General features: G+C 37.5%; 1 long non-coding RNA gene across 1 annotated transcript in view; it reads right to left on the bottom strand.

Moving 5' to 3' along the window:
• The window catches only part of LOC126961687 (uncharacterized), a 139,800-nt gene that overhangs the window by 10,837 nt on the left and 106,264 nt on the right, over positions 1-22,699 (bottom strand). The window lies entirely within an intron of this gene.

Consider the following 22,699-nt stretch of genomic DNA (forward strand, 5'->3'; position numbering starts at 1 on the left):
CCAGTTTCCCGTGCATCTAACTGTAGTCATAGGACTCAGTTCTGGCTACTGATATGTAATCAGTGTGATGTTTTACTTCCAAGATGTCTTCTTAATAGAAAGGGTGCAAATCCCAAGCATGCCATTTGCCTGTTCTTCCACCCTAAGACAGACGGACTGCCTAGACATTCCGCGGTCATCTTGGTGCTCCTCAGGTGGCTGGAGTAGTGAAAGGAAGGAACCTGGCTCCCTGATGCCATAACATCGCTGGTATATACATTTCAACTTCCTTAATGTGAGAGAGAAATGAGTTTTCATCCTGTTTAAGCATGCATTATTTGAGCTATTTCTATTATCAGCCAAACCTAATCCTAACATTTAATCAATGATACTCAGGATGCTCCAGGGATGAGATAAAACAAATGAATAAAATAAACAGATTCACATAGCAATCTGAGCCTAATCCAGGTCCTTCTCTGTTTATAAATGAGAAGCAATATACATTCTGGAAAACTGGAGGAGACATAAAGAATCTCTAGTGGTAGGGCTCCTGGCCCAAGTGAGAGGCACACTCAAAAGAGGCGATTAAGAGAATGCAATGAAGATATTGTTTATCTAACAATGCAGGGTTAAGCAAAGCCAACAGCACTAATGAAGCACTGGGAACTAGCAAAGTAGGAAGCTGTGGGCACTCTCAGGCCTGAAGGCAGAGGTGGGAGCAGTTACTGGAAGTAACTGGAAGTAACTGCTCCCACCTTCCTTCTAACCACCAGGCACTTGACAGAAACTCTCACCTTCAGGAGGGAAATGCAGCAACTAGGTCCTGTCAGGGAGGGAGGCAAGGCAATGAGTACCCTGAGATCTCCTTATGCTCACTCGTCTCCTGCTGGGGCCTCCCATTGGCAAATCCAACCAGAGGCAAAGAGCAGAGAGTCTGTTAACGCCAGTTCATAAGGTTCAGCCTAGCAAGGTACCAAGCAGGGAAAAGAAGTAGAACTGGAGGGGAAAAGGAAAATATCCAATTCGGGCATGATTCAAAGTGTGAAAATGGTGTGAAGACAGTTATGACAGAGAAAACTGAATGATATACAATGAGCAAATACATTGTTTGAAGCAGAACTTATGAACAGGGAATGAGACAAAGGGAAGGACCCAGTATGTTTAGCAGAGTCTAAAAGAAAATGTTTCCATCCCTGAAGATCCAAAAGAAGGAGTCAGATGGTCAACTCAGCTAGTTGTTTCTAAACCATTTCCCTTCTGCTTAGGGGATCCACAGTAACAAGCGTTGACACCCAAAGTACAGAAAATATTTCTCCTTCTAATAATGCATTTTAAATATCAAAGCCTGGGTGTCTCTGAATTTAAACCAGCCCTCTTTTTCCTTTTTTGTATCCAAAGGAAACCGTATATATTATCCACTATAGAGATATATTAAGATATATTTGCATCATTTAGGGAGAGGAAGCTCCTTCTCATCACCATCCATTACTTGGAAAAAAAGAGGTTAAAATGGACAGACTCGGACTTCTCGTGTGGTTACATATGGCACACTATTTCCTTACTTCCAAATAAATGTATTGACTGCCCACTGTGTATTTGGCATTGCTCCATATTAAGTTATTATTAAACTTGGCAGAATCAGATGTAATAGAGTAATAAATATTTATAATTTTAAAGAAGATTATCTGAGAAAAGACTCAATAACCCTGAAGCTGGAGATGATAGTAATGGAAGCCAAATGTGGTAATCTTGCACATCAATAGCAAATGAAATCAAAACAACAACAAAATAACACCACGTTATGCCTTTACTTCCAACGTCTCTAGACCCTTGATATATGTTGCTTGAAGGAGAGCCACTCCTAGATTGTGTGGGGCTTTGTGTAATATTTGTCAGTGGGGACTCTGTCTATATAGATAACTTGATTTTTAAATGAACTGCAAAATTCAGGGGCCCATGTGAGGCATAGTCACCCCTGGATGGAGAATTTCAAATCTCTTTGTCGCAGGAAAAGGTAGCAATGCCAGGACTTTCTGGAACATATTTGTATTGAAAATCTTGATCTTACCTTTGCATTTCCCAGCACCATTAATGTAGTGCTGGTTACATCACTGCTAATGAACCGAATCAGCCACCGTGTACGGCACTCTGGTTGCCAATGACACTCTCAGTAGTTGTTACCCTGCTTCCTTGATAGTGACCCCAAATGCAAGTCTTATCCAGAATACATAGGAAAATTGCAATGCTGATTCATTTTCTGTTCCTATTACATTTACCTTTCAGAATTTTCTAGCATCAACTTAGGGCAACATATCCTCCAAAGTATGAGCTTTAGGTTACACTCACTGCATTCCTAAAATGAGATGTTTTTCGGTGTTTACTCCACCAGGCCACCAACAGGAGGAACATGCACAAAGTGAGAAAAGCAATCAGTCCACCCCCACACGGCCTAAGTAAGATGCACCCGGAAGGGCAATGTCACCATAGCCACTGCAGGCAAGAGCGGCCAGCAAACTGAAGGGCCCTTGGGAATTGGGTCTGGAAGACCCTCAGACAAAACAGAGGGCTGCCTGACACGCAGTGTGGAGTCTTCAAAGGACAGGGCAACCGCCCTGAATGCATTCTGTACCACCATGGATGCTGTGGCCAACCCAGGAACCTCCCTCTCACCCTATACACGACTCGAGCCCAAGTAAGAGCCCTGTGTCCTATTTAAATGAGAGTTACTTAAAATCAGCCTATTCATCCCAATCCGGTGGCCCAATCTCCTGTGATCCAGGGAGCCAAGCAGATTGCCAGGCCACCCAACTAGAAACAGGGCCAGCCAAGGCACCCACCGCTGGCCTGTGGTGTAGAGGGTTGAAGATCTCCTGGCAGAGGAGAAATTCAGCCAGGAACCCAGCAGGTCTGGTCCACTCTGGGACCACCCTGTTATTCTGCAGAGATGGTGCTGTGGGACACACCCCTGCCCTCCCCTTCGGGACAAGAAGTTCCAGGAAGACATTCCAAACTCAGGCCTGGGGCAGGATGCTGTTTGCTCAGGTCTAATTGTGGGCTGGTCTGAAGCAGGTAAAGAATAAGTCTAGAACTAAAATCACAATAAACTCTTCTAGACATAGAAATTAGGGCACTTAAAGTGACTGTTTTTCTTAAACTTCTATGCACCCATTCATCCTAATGACCCTTTGAGAAGCAGACACATTGGTTTGGGTGTTCCCGCAAAATCAAATCACATCTTCAAATTGACGTTTCAGCACAGTAAGCATAACTGTGGGAAAATCCATTTAATCTTTTCATTTAGAAATTCCCTCTTTGTCTTTCTAATGGCAACTTCCAGTGAATGTTCCACTGAATAATTGTGCGCTTTAAGGAAACACACACACACAGACCCCTAAACAATGTTCTACACTTGTACGCTTGATCTTAGCCAAAAAGCCAATAAGTAATCTCCACATTTGCAAACGGGAAAAAGAAAAAGAAAAAGAAAAAAAGCATCCAGGTGTAAGAACCTATGTAAAATTCCAGGGTGGAGTTATGCAGGCTGAACTTCCCAGGCAAGCTAGAGCCTCAGATCTCATTGAATAGGAACACTTAGTCAACTTGTCGAGCTAATCTACTATATGTAACCCTTAGTAAAGCAAAGTGAATGTAAGACTCATATCTCAAATATAAAGCATGGTACTTATACACAAATAAAAACATGTAGAACTGGGGCAATTATCTGTGTAAATAGAAGCACTATGGGAGGAACAAGTGGAGATTGACTATTTACACCCCTCAGTTTCACCCAATGATTACTCAGTTCTCCAGTGTGCTGTGAAAATGCAGTTTGAAATTAGTTACGGGCTGAGTAAATAGCTTTACCAATCTAGCCTCTGCAGAAATCCTAATATGCAGACATGACAAAATTGCAACTATCTCGGGGAGAGTTATAATGTGGGACTAGCTGTTGCTTAAGAATAGACAATTATGAGGCTGTGTCCCAGTCAGGAATGAAGCGCTGTACGATGGAGTTGAAAGGCCACTCATGGTAGACTTTAAATTGAGTTTACAACCAACTGGACTGCATACGGTTTTGCACTTTAATCAAGATCTCTTTACATTCCCTGCTTCTCATAGAAGGTCTTATGGGAAAATAGCGGAATGCAAGCCCAGAATATTTCATCAGCTGTTTTGTGCCAGACTGAATTTCTTCAGTTTATATTTAGAATACTTAGGTTGGCAAGAAGCACTGAAAAACATACACTGAAGTAGTTCTTGTATAAATTACAGTACATCAGTGTCACACAAATCACCAAAACTAAGAAATCCTAAGAATTTTATTTATAAGTTATACTTTTAAAAATAAAGAAAATGAAAACACTGAGAAACACAGAAGAATTTTCATGGTTGACTTCTCCCCTCTTTAAATTGACAAGAGATAAAAAGACATCTCATTTTTTTAACTGATTAAAAAAATTAAAATGTGCCCATCTGTTTTTGCTCTACGGGTTGATTGCTTCTCTTTTCAGGATTTCTTCCTAGACTGAAAAAAAAAAAAAAAAAGAAAAAGAAACAACCAAACAAAAAAAACCTTTGTTTTCAAAGTAGGAATGTAGCCCTTTAAGACATATTTTTTTCATCACTCTCTATGAAAGGATATCATAGCCTCCCTTATTTATTGGCAAATAGTCCTATATTTCATTTATGCTTTCAAGTGTTTCATTGGCAATCTGTGACAAGCTGTAAAATTTGCCACCTCTCCCCAGAACAGCTTATGAAATCTGTCAGCTCTCTGTGTAATTTACATGAACCTTAATTATGAATCAATGTTTCGTTATGAATAGAGGTGTTCGTCGTTAATGCCTTCACCGCTCAGTAAGCAACACCGCTATCGCCAAAAACAGTGTTCCTCTCCCACAGCACTTCCTTTTGGATGGCCACTTCTGTGGTTACAGACATTTTACTCAATCTGATGGTCAAGTTATAGGGAAATGATGCATGATCTAGGGACTTTTTACATTGCAAATAAGCAAGGATATTCTTACTGGAAAAATGAAAATCTCCTGAGACTGTTGCTGACTGACACTATATTTTATCTGCACACTGAAACAACACACTTATCAAATGAAAGAGAAGAAGAAAAATTACAAGAGATTTGATCTCCTTTATAGCTTCTAATAGTAAAATACACTGTATGATTAATGAACCTGTCAGTTGTAATGGGAAGAATATGTAACAAGTAACTGTGCATTACTCGTTTGTGATTTTATCTTTTATAAATTCAGCCATGTGTAGTGTGATAAGATTAACTCTTTACAATTTTAAGGTAATGCTATAAAGTAAGTCGAAAACTGAGTCTGTTCTATTTTTGTCTTTCTGCCAATTGTTAATGTGACTTTTAAAAACACATTTCCGTCAATCGATAATTACTCAATTAGTAGCTTATTAAGTTTATATGTCAATAAATTTCATTACCAGGTGTTTGATGAAGGGGGAAAATGCTCTGGCATTCTTAGTGTATGCAACGGCTCCATGAGAAAAAAATATTTTTTAAATGTATTCTTTGCTAGATTTATTAACCTATATAATATTCATAGAATTCAAGCCTAGACATACAACTACCATTACTTAGAAATATATGCATGGCTTAAGTTAGGAAGCATAGGTAATGAGAATATCATTGTAGCATCAGATTTATTACAAAGAAAGAAAAAGAAATTTTTTTAAAAAGGAAGGAAAGGAGGAAGGGAAAGAGGGAAAGCGGGATGAAGAAAGGAGGAAGGGAGAAAAGAAGATAGGGAGGGAGGCTGGGCACAGTGGCTCACACCTATAATCCCAACACTTTGGAAGGCCGAGGCAGGTGGATCACTTGAGGTCACGAGTTCAAGACCAACCCGACCAACATGGAGAAACCCTGTCTCTACTAAAAATACAAAATTAGCCAGGCGTGGTGGTAGGTGCCTGTAATCCCAGCTACTCGGGAGACTGAGGCAGGAGAATCACTTGAACCCAGGAGGTGGAGGTTGCAATGAGCCAAGATTGCGCCATTGCACTCCTACCTGGGTAAAAGAGTGACACTCCATCTCAAAAAAAAGAAAGGAAGGGAAAGAAAGCAGAAAAGAAGGGAAGGGAAGGGCAAGGGAGGAAAGGGAAGAGAGGAACGCTTAGAGAAGGAAAGGAGTGGTAAGGGATTAAAGGCAAGTTCTAGCGGCAGTAGAACGCTCTGAGGAAAGGAGTTGAGAGAAGCGGTAGGTAAGGACAGTGTTATAATTGAGTCTCCATCTGCCTTTTTGCCTAAACTTCCTGAGATGGAGCAAAGTGTTCTGAATTACATCCTTTATGAAAAACACAAAACCTGTGAGAGCATCTCAACATTTAAGTGCAAACCGGATGATATTAGCCGCCAGGACCTGTGTGGTTTGATGGTTGCCAGAAAAACGAAAAAGCCTCATGACTCTTCTATTAGTCTACCTGGGTTCCCTCCTTGCCCTTGGAGATTAGCCTGAAATCCCACTGCTTAGTTACTTTAATAGACTACAAAAGTAGGTTGCAAAGAGAGAAACGCCAAATTTAAAATGCATATATGTTAAAATGAGGGGAGAAGACGAAGATGAAGACCAAGACAAAGAAGAAAGAAGAGACATTTGTTGAGCTTACTACATTCCAAGTTTTGTAATAACAACATTATGTTTTGCCTCTTTAAATACTTTTGTAAAAAATAATGTTACTATTATTTGTATTCTCATTTTACTCATGAGAAACTGAGATAGAGAGTGGATATATCGCTTACTCAATGTCAGAGAGCCAATAAACAGCAATGATAAAGTCTGAATTTGCAAGGGCCATAATAGTCCTTAGCCAGAATCTGCAAAGAGAGATTCAAGAGAGGTATTGTTTCCCAGGGGAGAGACCACACCTGGAGAGGGTGGTTAGAAGTCTCATTCACAGAGTCAGCAAGAGGTCACAGGCCAGTGGGAAGACAAAGTAAAGACCCAGGTGGAGGGTGAAGGGGAATGGCACCGAGGTGCTGTAGACAAACCTCTCTTACCTCACCTTTCTCCTACCACAAAAGCGCAACATACTAGAAAGGGATCTGGTTGTAAAGAAAACACCTGAGTTGTATCCTGGTGGGGCTTTCATGTGCCCTGCACAACTCTAGGGGATGTCAATTTGCAAAACCATATGTGAGGCCAGTTGAGGTGGCTCACGCCTGTAATCCCAACATTTTGGGAGGCCAAGGCGGGTGGATCACTTGAGGCCAGGAGTTCAAGACCAGCCTGGCCAACATGGTGAAACCCCCGTCTCTAGTAAAAATACAGAAATTAGCCAAGCATGGTGGCACATGCTTGTAATTCCAGCTACTCGGGAGGCCAAGGCAGGAGAATCGCTTGAACCCAGGAGGTGGACAGAGGTTGCAGTGAGTCGAGATCATGCCACTGCACTCCAGCCAGGGCAATAGAACAAGGCTCTGTCTCAAAACAAACCATGTGTGGCAGGACCTCTCACTGTTGAGATAAAGCTCTGCCCCCTTGGGGAATTTATGTAATTTTTCTGAACTCCACTTCCTCAGGTGTAAAAAGGGATACAAATTTCCACCTCAAGGTATTCTTATGAAAATTTAATGGGTATTACATCTGGCATAGAGGTTAGCAATCTGATCGTTGAGAGTCTGGTGTCTGGTTCAATGTTAAAAATCTGTAAAATAAAGAAGTATAAAGTAAGTTTAAAAGTGTGACTATTCCTACATATATTCAATGCATTATAAACTATAATTTGCTACATGCACACAATTGGCTAATCAATAGATGTTCTCACAATATTAGGAGAATCATTTCAGGTTACATTTTGGACAAGTATTAGGAAAAGGATTCTGTCTGTGGGGTCAGGGAAATTTTCTGAAATAAGATGAGATATAATTATTGGATTGTTATCAATTTATGGCAGGGTAGACTGGAGAAGATTGAGAGTCACATTGAAATATTTCATTTTTTAATTTTTATATTTTTACTGGAGGGAATCGCCTTATTACTTCACATTTCTTTTCTATTTTTATTTTTTAAACTTATTTTTAGGTTCAGGGATACATATGAAGGCTTGTTATATAAGTAAATTTGTGTCACAGGGTTTGTTGTACAAATTATTTCATCATCCGGGTACTAAGCCTAGTATCCACTAGTTATTTTTTCTTATCCTCTCCCTTCTTCTACCCTTCTCCCTCAAGTAGGCCCCAATGTCTGTTTTCCCCTCTATGTGTCCATGAGTTCTCATCATTTAGCTCCCATTTATAAGTAACAACATGTGATATTTGGTTTTCTATTCCTGTGTTAGTTTGCTAAGGATAATGTCCTTGAGCTCCATTTATATTTCCGCAAAGGACATTATCTCACTTTTCATGGCTGTGTAGTATTCCATGGTATATATGTGCCACATTTTCTTTATCCAGTCTACCATTGATGGGCATTGAGGTTGATTCCATGTCTTTACTATTGTGAATAGTGCTGCAATGAGCACGTGCATGCATGTGTCTCTATGGTAGAATGATTTATATTCCTTTGGGTATATACCCAGTAATGGGATTGCTGAGTTGAATGGTATTTTTAGGTCTTTGAGGAATTGACATAGTGCTTTGCACAGTAGTTGAACTAATTTACACTCAACCAACAGTGTTTAAATGATGAATCAATAATTTAAAGGCCAAAATCAAACAAGAGAACAATGAATTCCTGTAAGAAACACCTACAGGAAGTAAGGAATACTCAACAGGAAAAAACAAAAACCATGCTTTTGGGAGACTTACTGTAGCCCTGGATGAGTCACTGTATGCCAATCACAAACCTACAAAGTATCATCTTGATTCTGGTCAGAATTTGGAGAAAGAAGTGGCTCAATAGCATGTTATTTAATTTATCAAAAAAAAAAAATTACCTGGTATTTATGAGATTGTCTATATTTTTAAATTTTTGTGTGCATATATTTATTACTTATCTTATAAATCTACCTACTATGGTATCCAAAACTAAAGAATTTTGCCTACCAAAAGAAAATTCCTAAGCCACAATCATAGATAATAATAACCATACTCTGTGGGATATTAATTCATAATCTAACTCAAGGTTAATTTCAACTGTCTAATTACTATGCTATCTGTGGTTTGAGTGCTAGAATTTTTCACATCTAAGTAACCCATAGATTACAATTTGTCAGAGGTTATTATATGTGACAAATACTGTGAAGTTAAAGTTCTAAATTTGAACATGTAACGTATGGCCTTATTTCCTGAAAGTTTATATGGAGACCACAGAAAGCACTGCCAGGAAGAGTTGATTGGTGAACCATAGAATTCCTATGCCAAACATATATGAACAAGTAGAAACTCTATGTCTAAAGATAACTGGTCTTCCTTGAGATTTATTATTGCACCCTGCACTGAACCTGGCAGCACAGGTGAGCTTTGTGACTGTACACTTTGAGATCATAGCTTACCCTTAGTTGAAATCTTGACTCACAAAATAATTGTGCTTGGAATCTTTGTTGCAGCCTAATGAGTTACATATGGAACGCATGCAGTATCTTTTTACCCTCCAATTATCCAAGCAAAAATGAAACCGCAGTTACATAAAAAATCATTCTTTTATTAAAACCCAAATGTTTTCAATTTGAGGTGGAAGCTCCATCTAGGACAGACAATGCTAGAATCAAGTTTCTCTTGATGGTATTTCCTTCTCTTTTCCCTGCCTCCTTCCCATACCCCATGGCGGAAGATTCTATAATATTTTATGCCCTTCTCTCACCTCAGTTTTGATAAGATAAAAAGTATACTTTTAAAATATCCATTAGTGAAAATATTCATTAATAAAAATTGTTTTTCCTTAATTAACAGGTATATCCCTTGACAAGAAAAGAAATTATACTGGGCAAAAGTATCAGTTAATATTTAGTATCTCAAGATTTTTAGAAAGTTATACATTTTTAAACAATTAGCTATTTTAAAACTTTTTAAAGTTTTTCAACAACCTTTCAATTTCTACCATAGCTTTTCCTTTTTAAAAAGTCTTGTGCTTTTTATTCTCTAAAATCCCTATTCATGTTTAGAAATGAGAGTAGTATATTTGAAATAAGTTAATTTCTCAGTTTCCTAAGAAGTAGAGTACATATCCATTGAAACAGTCATTTTCTCAACAATTTTAACTAATCGTGGTCTACCAACTATAAACTTGATTTTATGTCTCTTTACCATTAGCACCTGCTTTGAACATTATTCTTACATAGATTGGTACAGAATTACAGAAAGTCAGAATCCTAGAATTTTAATACTGTATCTTACCAAATTCATTTTGTTTCTACTTAAGCAGCAGCGTTTTCCATGATGAAAATAACACAATCAAACTATAGGTTGCCTATATTTCTGAAGATATTAGGTTGTCAAAATAAAGCAGTAAAAATTATGCTGAGTTTCCTCCCACAGAAATTTCCACACTCTTTATACCAGGCAACAGTTAGTAAATTCTTTATATTTTAAATGGATTGATATGCCCAGCTATATAAATGAGTATGCTTTTGAAATAACAGCCAACCATGGGTTCCTAAACCAAAGTTCCAGAGCCAGTAGAATCAATGTAGAAGGCCTGTTATTTTATGACCATGTAACTTACCATGTAGGATCTCCTTCACAGAAGAAACTCAATTTCAGGCTTATTCTCCTTTTAGGACACTAATATTGTCAACTTTCATCAAACTATATTAATACAAAATTACTTTTCAATTGGAACTAAAATCTAATAATTCTGGAATATTTCTTTTCTCTTTTTTTTCCTCCTCTAAATTTTCTAAATTGTCTTCAGCAATTATATATATATCTTTTGATACATGTGCTGAAAGTTTCATTTTCTATTTTAAAGAAGCCAACAAGAGCCCTACAACTGCCTAAAGGTAAATTTAGGAGGAAAGTTTGTCTCCCTCTGACATCATACACCAAACATAGTCTATCAAACTAATCCCTTTCGATGGTATGCAATTAGCCTGATTCAAGGATTATACTTTTAATTCTTAATTCTCAGACATTTGAGTTTAAAGTCAAGTTAAAAATTGCTGCCATTTTGTTTATTTTTTCACCAACATTTAAATGCCACTTTTACTCAAAGTGGAACCAAAGGATTTGTAAAATAAAGGGCTGCTGGGCCATCATAATACCAGGGTTATCATGACCAGGACAGGACATGGAATATGCCTTGGAAGCCAGCACTGTTCAAAGCAAGCCCCACATGGGCACAGCCTTGCAACCAAAATTAATCTGATAAATGGAGATGAGGAGGAAAGTTAAGAGCCATTGCAAGGGAATACTTCACTTCCCAAGAGAGAAATCAGACACACAACCAAGTCCAGACCTCTTAAAGGAGGCACTTCAAAAGTGAACAGTTCTCTGCTTCCTTCAGATTTGCCCAGTCCTGCCATTCACACCAGCTAGGTCTGACACCAATCACACTGTCTTCCCTCCCCCTCACACACAGCAATTAAAATTAAATTTGCAATAGAATATTTACTGACCTAAAAATATGTTCATGATATATGATTAGGAAGATTCCAGAGCATGTATACTATAATTTAAATCTGTAGAAAAATTATGTTAACACAAACATACATAAACACATGGAAAAAATGTAGGACTACATATACTCATATAAATATATATGTATTTTATATTTATATACACAGATCTTTATATTTGCATATTTATGCTAGGTGATTAATTCATGTGGTGGGGTTAATGTCAATTTATACTGTCTTATTTTTGCTTTTCTATTTTTAATCCCAATAAACATTTGTCATGTGTAAAAGTTTTCTAATAGTCAATTGTGAATTGACTCTCCTTTATCTAAAGGAAAAAGTCCCAAGCTTCTTAGCTCTCACAGAGATTCTCCAGGACCCATTGCTGACCATCTCACAGACTTCCCTTTCCCGTCATGCTCCTTACGCGGGAGCTTCTTTTTCCCAACACACCTGTTCTTTTCTGTTCAAAGGCTTTCGCATATTGTTATTTTTGCCTGGAGTGTGCTTTCTCTCCCTGTTATCTGGCAAGCTCTTATTCTCTATTCGAGCCCCAGAATTTTCCAGGCCTATCCCCTCTTTTGTTCCCTTCTTGACTTATACAACCTTCCACCAACATGTTAACCTACAGTGACATTGTGAGTGGTCGGAATCAGGGGCTACCTATTAGCCACCTTGGCTTCACAAGCCTCTGGTGAGAGACACTGAGGTATCAGATGAATGAATGAGTGCTTGAGTAAGCCTCATAGGGTTAAGCGGAAAGTTAGATGTGATGATGCTTGGAAGGTGGAAAGCAGAGAGCCCAGAATACAGCAAGTGTTTGTGTGGTGAGTAGCCTCTGTTGTCATCATGACTGTATGAAGCACTGCTGTCTGTTTTGCTTTGAGTGTTGGGTCTCTGCATTGCTCACTCACCACATTCAGGGCAAATGTGTGATTAAGTTCCATGAAATCAAAAATTCTGCTATGGTCTCTGCATACTGGGTGTTATTTTTCTGTAGGAACAAGATATCCAGAGCAAGGTAGCTAGAGGACAGAGGAGATCTGAAAGCTGATGATTTTTTAAAATGCAAAAGATTGAGGGCCTGAGGCTTTCATCATTAGGTTACCACAAGTCAGAACAAGAAGCAGTTGCTCAAAAAAATGAAAAAAGCGCTCTACCCACCACTCCTGCACCCTTCCTTCAGGAAGAGCACTGCTCTTCTCTAATAACATTTACCATTCACTTTTGCTTTTAAAGCTACTGTCCATGATCCACCTCATCCCCACGCCATCTCAGTGTAAGGCTGGGATGTCTAGAGTACCTCAAAATAAATAATAACCATAGTTAAACATTGAAAGAAAACTTCACAGTAAAAGTAGAATGTAAACATATTAGAACTAAACCTGTATAATGAGCTTTCACCTGGGTTGGATGGAAAGTTGGCTAATGTGAAATTTCAGAAGCTTCTCCCTTTGACTAAGAAAGCCACGGGTTCCAGGATGGTGTTCCTCACTTAAGACCCAGAGATATGTTACCAATTGGCATAATTTTAAAACAAGTATCAGCGATTACATGAATACTAATACAAAATACTTTCCCATGATTATTTCTGTGTTTTGTGAGTAGGAACTTAATTTTTTTAATTTGCCTTTAGCCTTCTTATTTGCCACTGACTTTGGTAGCAGCTTACCTGGGGTCAGTCCAATTCTTTCAAGTCACTTATTTCAATATTTTTAAGTATAGGGATATTTTACATTTTCAAAAACCCAGCTTTTCTGTGTCAATTTTCTTAAATGTTCCACTATAATTTCTCCACTTTAATTAAGTTAATTTTCATGTCCTTCATTATCCTTTTTTTCTTTTTCCTGGAATGGTGAGTATTCTGTAATATGCACCACAAAAAGAATTCTCTTATCTGGCATGTCATTTCACAATGGATAAGGTCTAAAAAGCAAAAAGACTATAGGCTGTCTTATTATATCAATTATATCAATTATTTTTAACTAATCGGTTTTATAAAAAAAAAAGATCTCAATTAATCTGGAAAGATTGCCATCATATTCCTCACATGCTGTATCTCAGACAGTTGGTACTTGTGGGTGTGGGCGATTGTTTTATGCAATTACTCACGTTGTGTTGTGAGCGTGCCCCGTCACATCACTCTAATTAAGAGTCTGACAACATATCCCTTTGGTTGTTGAAATGCTTATTGAACAATGTCAAGTGGTTGCTTTTTCAGACTAAATTCTAACATGAATAAAAATGCTCAAATCACACATCTGTTTAAAGTGAGATTCCAGTTCCAAAAACGGCTCTCAAGTTTCTATTTAAAAGCAAGAAAATAAAAGGCATGTACACACAGAAAGGTGTCCTCATTTGGACGGTTACATAAGTAGGTATGTATGTAGGCATCACTTGAGGAGCACTAGATGGGGGTCCTCTCTTTGGAAATATCTGTACTTGGAATTTCACGATTAAAAATTAAATCATTTATATTCCATGTTTCTATAAGCACAGAATGTTTTAGGGTCTTAAACGTCTCATATTAAATCTTAAATATACTGGAAAGGGTAGTTCCTAACTGTTTCAACTACAGCATATGGAAATTAACTGACAGATGGCAGAAGGACGGCCTGTAGAAATGAGTTCCACATAGGTACCTGGTTGAGGGGATCGTGAGGAAGAGAGTAAGAATCCTGAAAAAGTAGCTAAGAGAACACCAAAGCCAGCAGTGCCTGTCACTGAGAATGACTTCATCTGGATAGATGGCAACAGCATTTTTAAGCCAGCTTGTTCTGCTGTAGGTAGTGGAAATTTGCATTTAGAGATCTTGACCTAATCACTGAACACATAAAGGGCTTTGGTTTCAGAATTTTTACATATGCCAAAAAAAATAATCACGATGCAAATATATCTTCATGCAAATACATTCAAATGTATCAACACCAAACAACTTACCAGTAAGCATTTTTTGTTAAAGGGAGAACTTACAGAAAATACAACTGCAGAGAACAACTTGGAGACATGCTGGACTAGAAATTAAGTATGTTTAATTGAACGATTAAGTAAATGGATGGCAGCTGGTGGGAGCCAGGTTCTCACTGTTGAAGTGGGAGTTAACAGATAAGCAAGGTAGGAGGCTACAATTATCCAAGTGGCAATGGATTAAAGTTGAGGACATCAGCATGAACTCATACTTAGGTTAATATAGATACAGATGGTTACACATGGATATATGTATAGATACCTGTATATACACAGGTTAATATGCACACACATTATTTCCTTGCCCTGTAAGCTGAGAGGGCTCAGAATCAATGATACTCCAGAAGGAAGGAGCATACCTAGAGTCCAGATCTTGCTTTCTAATATCATTCTCAAATAAAAGAACATAGAGGTATGTCAAAGCATCCTGGGAATCAGCTGAAAGAGTTCCCAATGGCCAAATCTGGAACAATTTAAGCAACAAAATAGAATAATATAGAATTATAATATGAGCTATGAAATAAATATTTGTACATGCATATTAACATAATCACAGTAATTAAATAAGTAAGTAAATAGGGGAGAAGAGACAGATTTCCAAACAATGTATGTGAATACTCTGACCTCAAGGAGATGGAGCATAACTCCCCACTCCTTAAATGTGGGCTCAATACATCAACTTCCTTCCAAAAAGTAAAGCTTGGAAAGGGAAAAAAATAGAATAACTTTAAAGCAGAGAAATCTGACAAACACTATCTGAGCCAGGAGATCAAAGTCAACAGCAACAGTGATCGGTCATGTTGACAATATGTACCCATGATATGATGTGATAAATTGAAATAAGCCAGACACAGAAAGAAGAATACTGCCTGACTCACCTATCTGCGGACTCGAAGAAAAAAGCTAAATTCAAAGAAATAGAGACTAGAATGGTAGATACCAGGGATGGGGATGAGGAGAAAATGGGGAGAAGTAGGTCAAAGTTTACAAACTTGCTATTAGTGATCTCATGTGCTGTGTGAGGACTATGGGTAATAATACTGTATTGGATACTAAAATGTGTGAAGTGTAGATTTTAGGTGCTCTTACCACACTACACACACACACATACACACACACAACTATAAAGGTGGTGGCAATATTAATTTGCCTGACCACAGTAATCATATCACTCTGTGTATGTGTATGCACATGTGTATGTGTGTGTGTGTATATATATACATATATACATATATCAGAACCTCATATTGAATACTTTCAATACATACAATAAAAAAAGACTTAAAAATGGCATTTTATCTCTCTGATCTTCCTTCTGAAAACCCACAAACTCAAACTAATCATAGGAATAAGACCAGACAAATACCAGTTAAAGCACATTCTACAGAATACCTGACCAATAACTCCTCAAAACTGTCAGCTCATCAAAAATTGAGAAAAGGTTGATCACTTGTCATAGCCAACAAGGACCTAAGGAGACTCAACAACTAATGTGATTGTGGTAACCTGGAGGGGATGTTGGAAGAGAAAAAGAACCTTAGGTAAAAACTAAGGAAATTTGAATAAAGTATAAACATAATAATGTATCAATATTGTCCATTAGTTGTTAACAAATGTACCATACTACTGCAAGCTGTTATTATTCATTGAGGAAACTAGGTGAAGGGTATATGGCAGCTCTCTACTCTCTTTTCAATTTTATGAAGATCAAAATCTGTTCCAAAGTAATGTTTATCAAAAAATGTAATATGGTTACTTTAGGTTGAGTGCTTGACACCAATTTAATCATAAACACACGTGTGTTGAAATCACGACTGTGCTCTATAATACCCATATTATAGATGACACAGAATAGTTCAATGTTCAGATATTCACTGAGATAGAAGCACAGCATATTTAAAACTTTCACTCAAGAGTCTCAGATCACCACAAAATCCTTCTATGATGCCCTGATAACCAACCCTAGTTTCCAGAATTTGCTTCAAGGACCTCTGTGCACTCAGCCCTTAGGCACACACCAGTGAAGAGAAGGCCAATCACTTTAGAGGCTTCTGTTCTATCTCCACTGAGAGCAATTGGCTTTCATCTCCCAAATAACTTGTGATTGTGATTGACCTGTAGATAGGTTATACATATATATATATCTTTCTAAAATATATATTATTTTAGAATATATATTATTTCTAAAAAGAAAGCAAGATCTGGACTCTAGGTATGCTCCTTCCTTCTGGGGTATCATTGATTCTGAGCCCTCTCCACTTACAGGGCAAGGAAATAATGTGTGTGTATATTAACCTGTGTATATACAGGTATCTATAAATATATCCCTGTGCAACCATCTGTATCTATATTTATTTATATCTATATAACCAAGTATATGAAGAACTATAGTGATTGCCTGCTGTCTACTGATTAGTAATTGATGGTTTTAATACCTAAGACTCAGGTTTGGTGCTGCAGTGTCTAACATGCGTGGCTCACTTCAATATAGTGAAAAAGCACATGGTCTGTGCAAGTGACAGACCTGAATTCAAATCTTCAAACCTTCATCTGGCAGCTTAATAGTGCAAATTACTTAAACTTTCCAGACCATGTTTTTCCACCTGTAAAGGGTAGCATGATAATATTTCAGGCAGGCTTATCTGATTTGCCTGACATGTTATCATGCTACCCTTTACAGGTGGGAAATCAGACCATATATAGAAACACACAAAGCACACATACATATACATAAAGATAAACAGGTAGGTAGGTTGGTAGATAGATACGGTGTGACTAGGACATTGGAAATACTCAAGCAAAAGGTTGCTAACATGATTACTATTCATGAGATTCTCTGGAGGCTCTGTCCACTGGCATACTTCAACTCTAATTCCTCCCAGTTCCCATCACAAAATACAAGCCTTGTAGGTGTACCGAAAGCTGGGTTTTGATAAGTATTATGTAATTCCTCCACGCCTTTTGCTGGGTAGCAGATTTTAAAACTCCCCAGGCAATTCAATGAGCCATTGTACTTGATCAAAGGTCTTTGCAATTTCCCACCAGTGTGGAGCTACTCTAGTTCTGGGACATGGGACCATCAGGCAACACTAAGCACTTCAATTCCTCGATGGAGGGGTTATACTGACAATAAAATGATACCTTCCTGGAAGGGATGCCAGTATTTTTTTACCTTTGCAACTCAAAAGGCAAACAAATGGTGAGTGTCATCTTGGAGGGTATTGAAGTAAAACAAATCCTGGTGCATTTGTGCCTGTGAAATTTCACATAGTTCTAGTGGCCACAATTCAAGAACAGTAAAATGGAGCTGGAAAATGTGTGAAAAATAGGAATTCAAATGTTCAAGTAAAAACCAGAGATTTTAGGCCAGACACATTAGATTACTGAAGTCAAAATAGTTTCATTTTTTAAGCATTCATCTCTGAGATATTCTCGGAGGCTAGATTCCAGGGACTGTTGCTACAGTGAAATGCCATTAGAGGTTCAAATAATAGAGCATAAATACATTCATTAATAACAGATACATTATGCTCTTTGTCCAGTTATTTTCGGGTACACAAAAAAAAGTTTCTATGGATTTTTTTTTTTGTTGTTGCTATGATTCTTAACCTAATTTAACTACACGGTCACATTGAAGCCACTTAATTACTATGTTTCCACTCAACACATCTCTATTCCCTAACCTCCTGAGTGGTATATTAATAGACTCTTATAAACAGAATTTCTACTGACTTCCATTACTGTTGAATATTTATTTTCATTGTAACTAAATACTATAAAATATTAAAAAGAACACTGTGAAAGAAATACAGACACTTCTCTCTCTTTTTTTTTTTTTCAGGTATAAATATACATAATGAGTTGCACAAAAATAGCTTCATCTCCAGAGCGTTAACATCACTACCTCACCCTTATGGTACATATAGAATACTTTGGGGACAGATTTTACTTTTCACTATTATTTCACTCCTATACTCTCTACAGAAGGCAAAGAAATGCCTGCTTTCAGAGCTGATGACACCAGCCTCACAATATCACTGAGGACAGAGTCTTTCAAGAGGCTTGTGAAATGCTATTACAAAATTCTGTTCTCAAAGATAGATTATTTTAAGGCATATTTCTCAAACACGGAGCATCTGAAGGCTCTAGCTTTGCTAATGCATATTCACGGCAAGAAGAAAAGGGGTAGATCCCATGCCCTTAGTGGAGAAGCTAAATGCTGAGAAACAGCTCTTTCCTCCTTGGATTTCATCTCCTTAGAGTATAGTAGTCCCTTGATGTGGCTGGATTTCAACAGGACATACAACCCTACTAGAAGTGAGTCACAGAACTAATGACTTAACAAATGTCTACCAACTGAGAGGAGTACATGGAAAGAGGCCAGTACTTTTCTATCTTAATATGTATTCACTCTTCAAACATTCTTTGAGTGCCTACTCGGCCATGCACCTTGCTTAGGCACTGGAAATACACCATAATTTTTATAAGACTGATTTCCCCCACATTAATTAGAACGAAATAATATTGAAACTGTGCTTTGTAATGCTTCATTTGTCATCACTGCAGCAGATTTCCTCCATCTTGTTATGAAGATCCACCCTTAACTGCAGTCAACAAACAAGCTCTCTGCTCAGCCAGAGCCAGAGGGCCTCTCAGTTTGCCTTGAAAGACCCTCGTGGCAGAAAATCACAGCAAGGAGAGCTGGCAGTGAGTCTAGAGAGCACCTGGAAAATTCCCTCTTCCTACTGGGATGCACTTGTTAAGTGGGGTGCACCCCTACTTGCAGAGAAACTCACCCTACTTTGAATCCAGTCTCTGTGTGACCATAGGTTTCTCAGCTCCCTGATACAGAAAACAGCAGGTATTCACAACAGTCACTGCTCACAGTTCCCAGAAAGAGAATTAGGATTAGGATTATGTGAGAAAATTTACAGAGCACAGCACATGGTCACACCAGTTAGTGTTCTCAGGCAACATTATTGTATCATTCTGCTATCATTATTTTCAGATTTCTATAATAGTATCATTATGTCATTATTATAATTAGTGAGTAGCAGAAGAATGAAGAGTTCAAGAGAAGAGATTCTGGAGCCATATTGCCTGAATTATAATCCCATGTCTCCCAGCACCAGTAAATTACTTAACTGTCCTCTGCCTCAGTTTCCCCATCATGCATAGAGAGATAATATTAGTACTGCTACAGAGTTATATAAGGATTAATCTAGTTTAAACTGTCCAAAAAAAAAAAAAAAAACACTTGAAACAGGGCCTGGCATACAATGAACCCTATTTAGTGTTTGCATTATCAGTAAATAATAATGATGATTAGTTATAGATTTGGAAACTGAGCCTGCCTTAGGGGAAGGGACTTGGAAAAACTCACAGAGTTGACACTTAAAGCCAGAGCTCACAGACCTTTTTTTTCTCATTAAGTAATAGAAATACAAACATGGAAAACAAAATAAACAGCAATATGTATTTTATAGTACCTTTCCTTCTGGTGGTACTTTTCTGTCAAATTGTACTATTTCTCTTAAAAATAAGTTTTTAAAAACGAAGCTCAAAATGAGGAAAAATCAAGGCATCCGGGGACATATGATTTATTTAAAATGACAAAAAAGATGATCGATGAATTTCATGTGGCTCTGAACTCCTCTGTTTCTATTTCCACCCTGGTTCCTTACCACCACCAGTGTATTTAGCAGAATTTCACAATTCACTTAAAGGTTGGTTGAAACACTGGCTTATGGAGAACCTTTCCCCCAAATCCCATTCAGATTCAAATGCTTCTTTTTTCATTTCCACATGCTTTGCTTACAGTAACACTTCACTGTGCATCTCCCTGCAGATATTTTGCATCCTCCTTTTCTCTGATCAGAACAAGCATCTGCCCTGTGACGACAAACTCTCCAAAAGTCCTGGGCTAATGGCGACGTGCTATTACATCCAGAGGATATACCCTAATTTCCTCGATCACTTCTCTGATGTTGAACATCTAGTTTTCCATTTTTTGTTTCACTATTATAAGCAATATAATGAAGGTCCAAACAGTATTATGAATTGTCCAAACAACGTTTGGAAATTGGAGACTTTAAAACATTAATGTGCGTGAGCTCGTTGTTGGTTTTGCAGTGAGTCATCATCCCTGTTTGTGTCTCACCTTTCCAGGCGGTCATTTGATGAACTTATTTTGCCAAAACAACACTCACACACAGACACAGCAAATTGTTGTATTTATGGCTTTTTTTTCCATGTTTGACTTTACAGTGGCAATGTGGAACTTAATAAAATAATTGTGATAGTGCTTTGAAATTTGCACTATCTTTTATTCTTCGGTATAAAGAATTAGACCAAAAATTATGATGTTCATCATCTGAGGTGACAAAATATTTTCACTCTTCTTTCATTTTTCTTTTCAGTTTGTTTCATTTTTAGCTATAGGGAAAGGACCATATGTCTCCCAATTTTTTTTTTTTTTTTTTTTTTTTTTTTTTTTTTTTTTTTGCCTTCTTAAGCGAAATTTTTCTTGAGAAATAGGCCAATAAATGGGCAAAAAAAGTTTGCCTTGAAAATTATACCAATTTTGTTAAAACTCCAATTTCCAAGTTATTTCTCTTAAGGTTGACTCGGCAGTATTTTACTTCTCCCACTTAGTTGTAGCTCACAAAGTATATAATAAAAATGGAAATATCTGTTTATGACTCATTTATTTATAGTCTTGCTGCTTTTAGTGGAGCCTTTGAATCTAGGCCACACAATAGTTTTGCAGAGAAATCCCTTTGTATTTCTTGGAAAAAATGCTTTCTTAAAACCTGTTCAGATGTGTGTTCAGAAACTGAATACTAAGAAAATAAAAATAGAGTTTTTTTTTTTTTTCGAAAAATGTAATCTGTGCCAGAGGCCAAGCTGCAAACCATCCATAAAATTTTAGTCTGCTAATAAATAATCCAGTGACATTTAGATTAATCAATCTACCAGAAAGGGGAAGATAGCAACAATACTTAGGGGAAATGTTGTAAAGTGTTTTTAAAAGGAGACAAAGAAGCCAGCTACTAAGAAACATAAGGGAAAAAAGTATTAAAAAGTTTAAGAAAAGAGAGAAAGCAGAAAGTAAAGAAACCTAAAGGCAAAAGGGGGATTTCCCTTAATGGTTGTACCTAGAAAGTTGTCAGGTTTCTCTTATTAGAGGGAAAAAGGAAATACATTTTGAAAGGAAAACTTAACAGAAAAAAATATTGATGGAATAGTTTATTATCCGTAGATGCTAATAGAAGCTATTGAAGATTTATCTAAGCTGAGAAAAATATACAGTAAGCCAAGTTTATTCCATATGTGTGGGAAAATAAATCTAAACAAATCCAATTTAACTAACAAGATTCCACTATTAGTGGCCAGGTTCGGTGGCTTGCGCCTGTAATCTCAGCACTTTGGGAGGCCGAGGTGGGTGGATCATCTGAGGTCAGGAGTTTGAGACCAGCCTGGCCAACGTGGTGAAACCCTGTCTCTACTAAAACTACAAAAAATTAGCTGGGTATGGTTGTGTGCTCCTGTAATCCCAGCTAGTTGGGAGGCTGAGGCGGGAGAATCACTTGAACCCAGGAGGCGGAGGTTGCAATGAGCCAAGATTGTGCCACTGCACTCTAGCCTGGGCAACAGAGCAAGACTCTGTATCAGAAAAAAAAAAAAAAAAAAGCTTGTCATTAGTAAAATGGCTATCTAACTGTACCTGCGTCCTTTTTTTCTTTATATTATACTCCAGTTTGGATTTTCTCATTTTAAATACAATAAATGAATAATTTTAGCAAAAGTTATTTTGTTATTTGAATAAAATACTACTTTACAGAGAGTTAACAACAATCAAAAATACATGCTAAAGTTTTTGACTCAACTAATTATGCATACCTAAACAAGCCTCTTGGTTAAAACCCTGAATACGTAACCAGGCAGCGCCATCCACATGATGTCAGTTTGCTACATTACCACCTTAGGAGAAAATATATACCAGATTGTTGGCCATGCACATCTGAACCAATGAAGAAATAACAAATATTTAAAATTCCATAAACTACCTGCTTCAGGGGGCCTTATTTGTGATCCATCTTCACAAGGAAAAAAATAATAATAATATCCAATACTATATATCAGCTGAAAGAGTCATACCAGTCACAAGAAAATATAACCAGCTGAAGATTTCCAACGAGGAGACTGAAGAAATCAAGTATGAACC

Source organism: Macaca thibetana, chromosome 8, assembly GCF_024542745.1.
Source record: "Macaca thibetana thibetana isolate TM-01 chromosome 8, ASM2454274v1, whole genome shotgun sequence".
Taxonomy (NCBI): Eukaryota; Metazoa; Chordata; class Mammalia; order Primates; family Cercopithecidae; genus Macaca; species Macaca thibetana.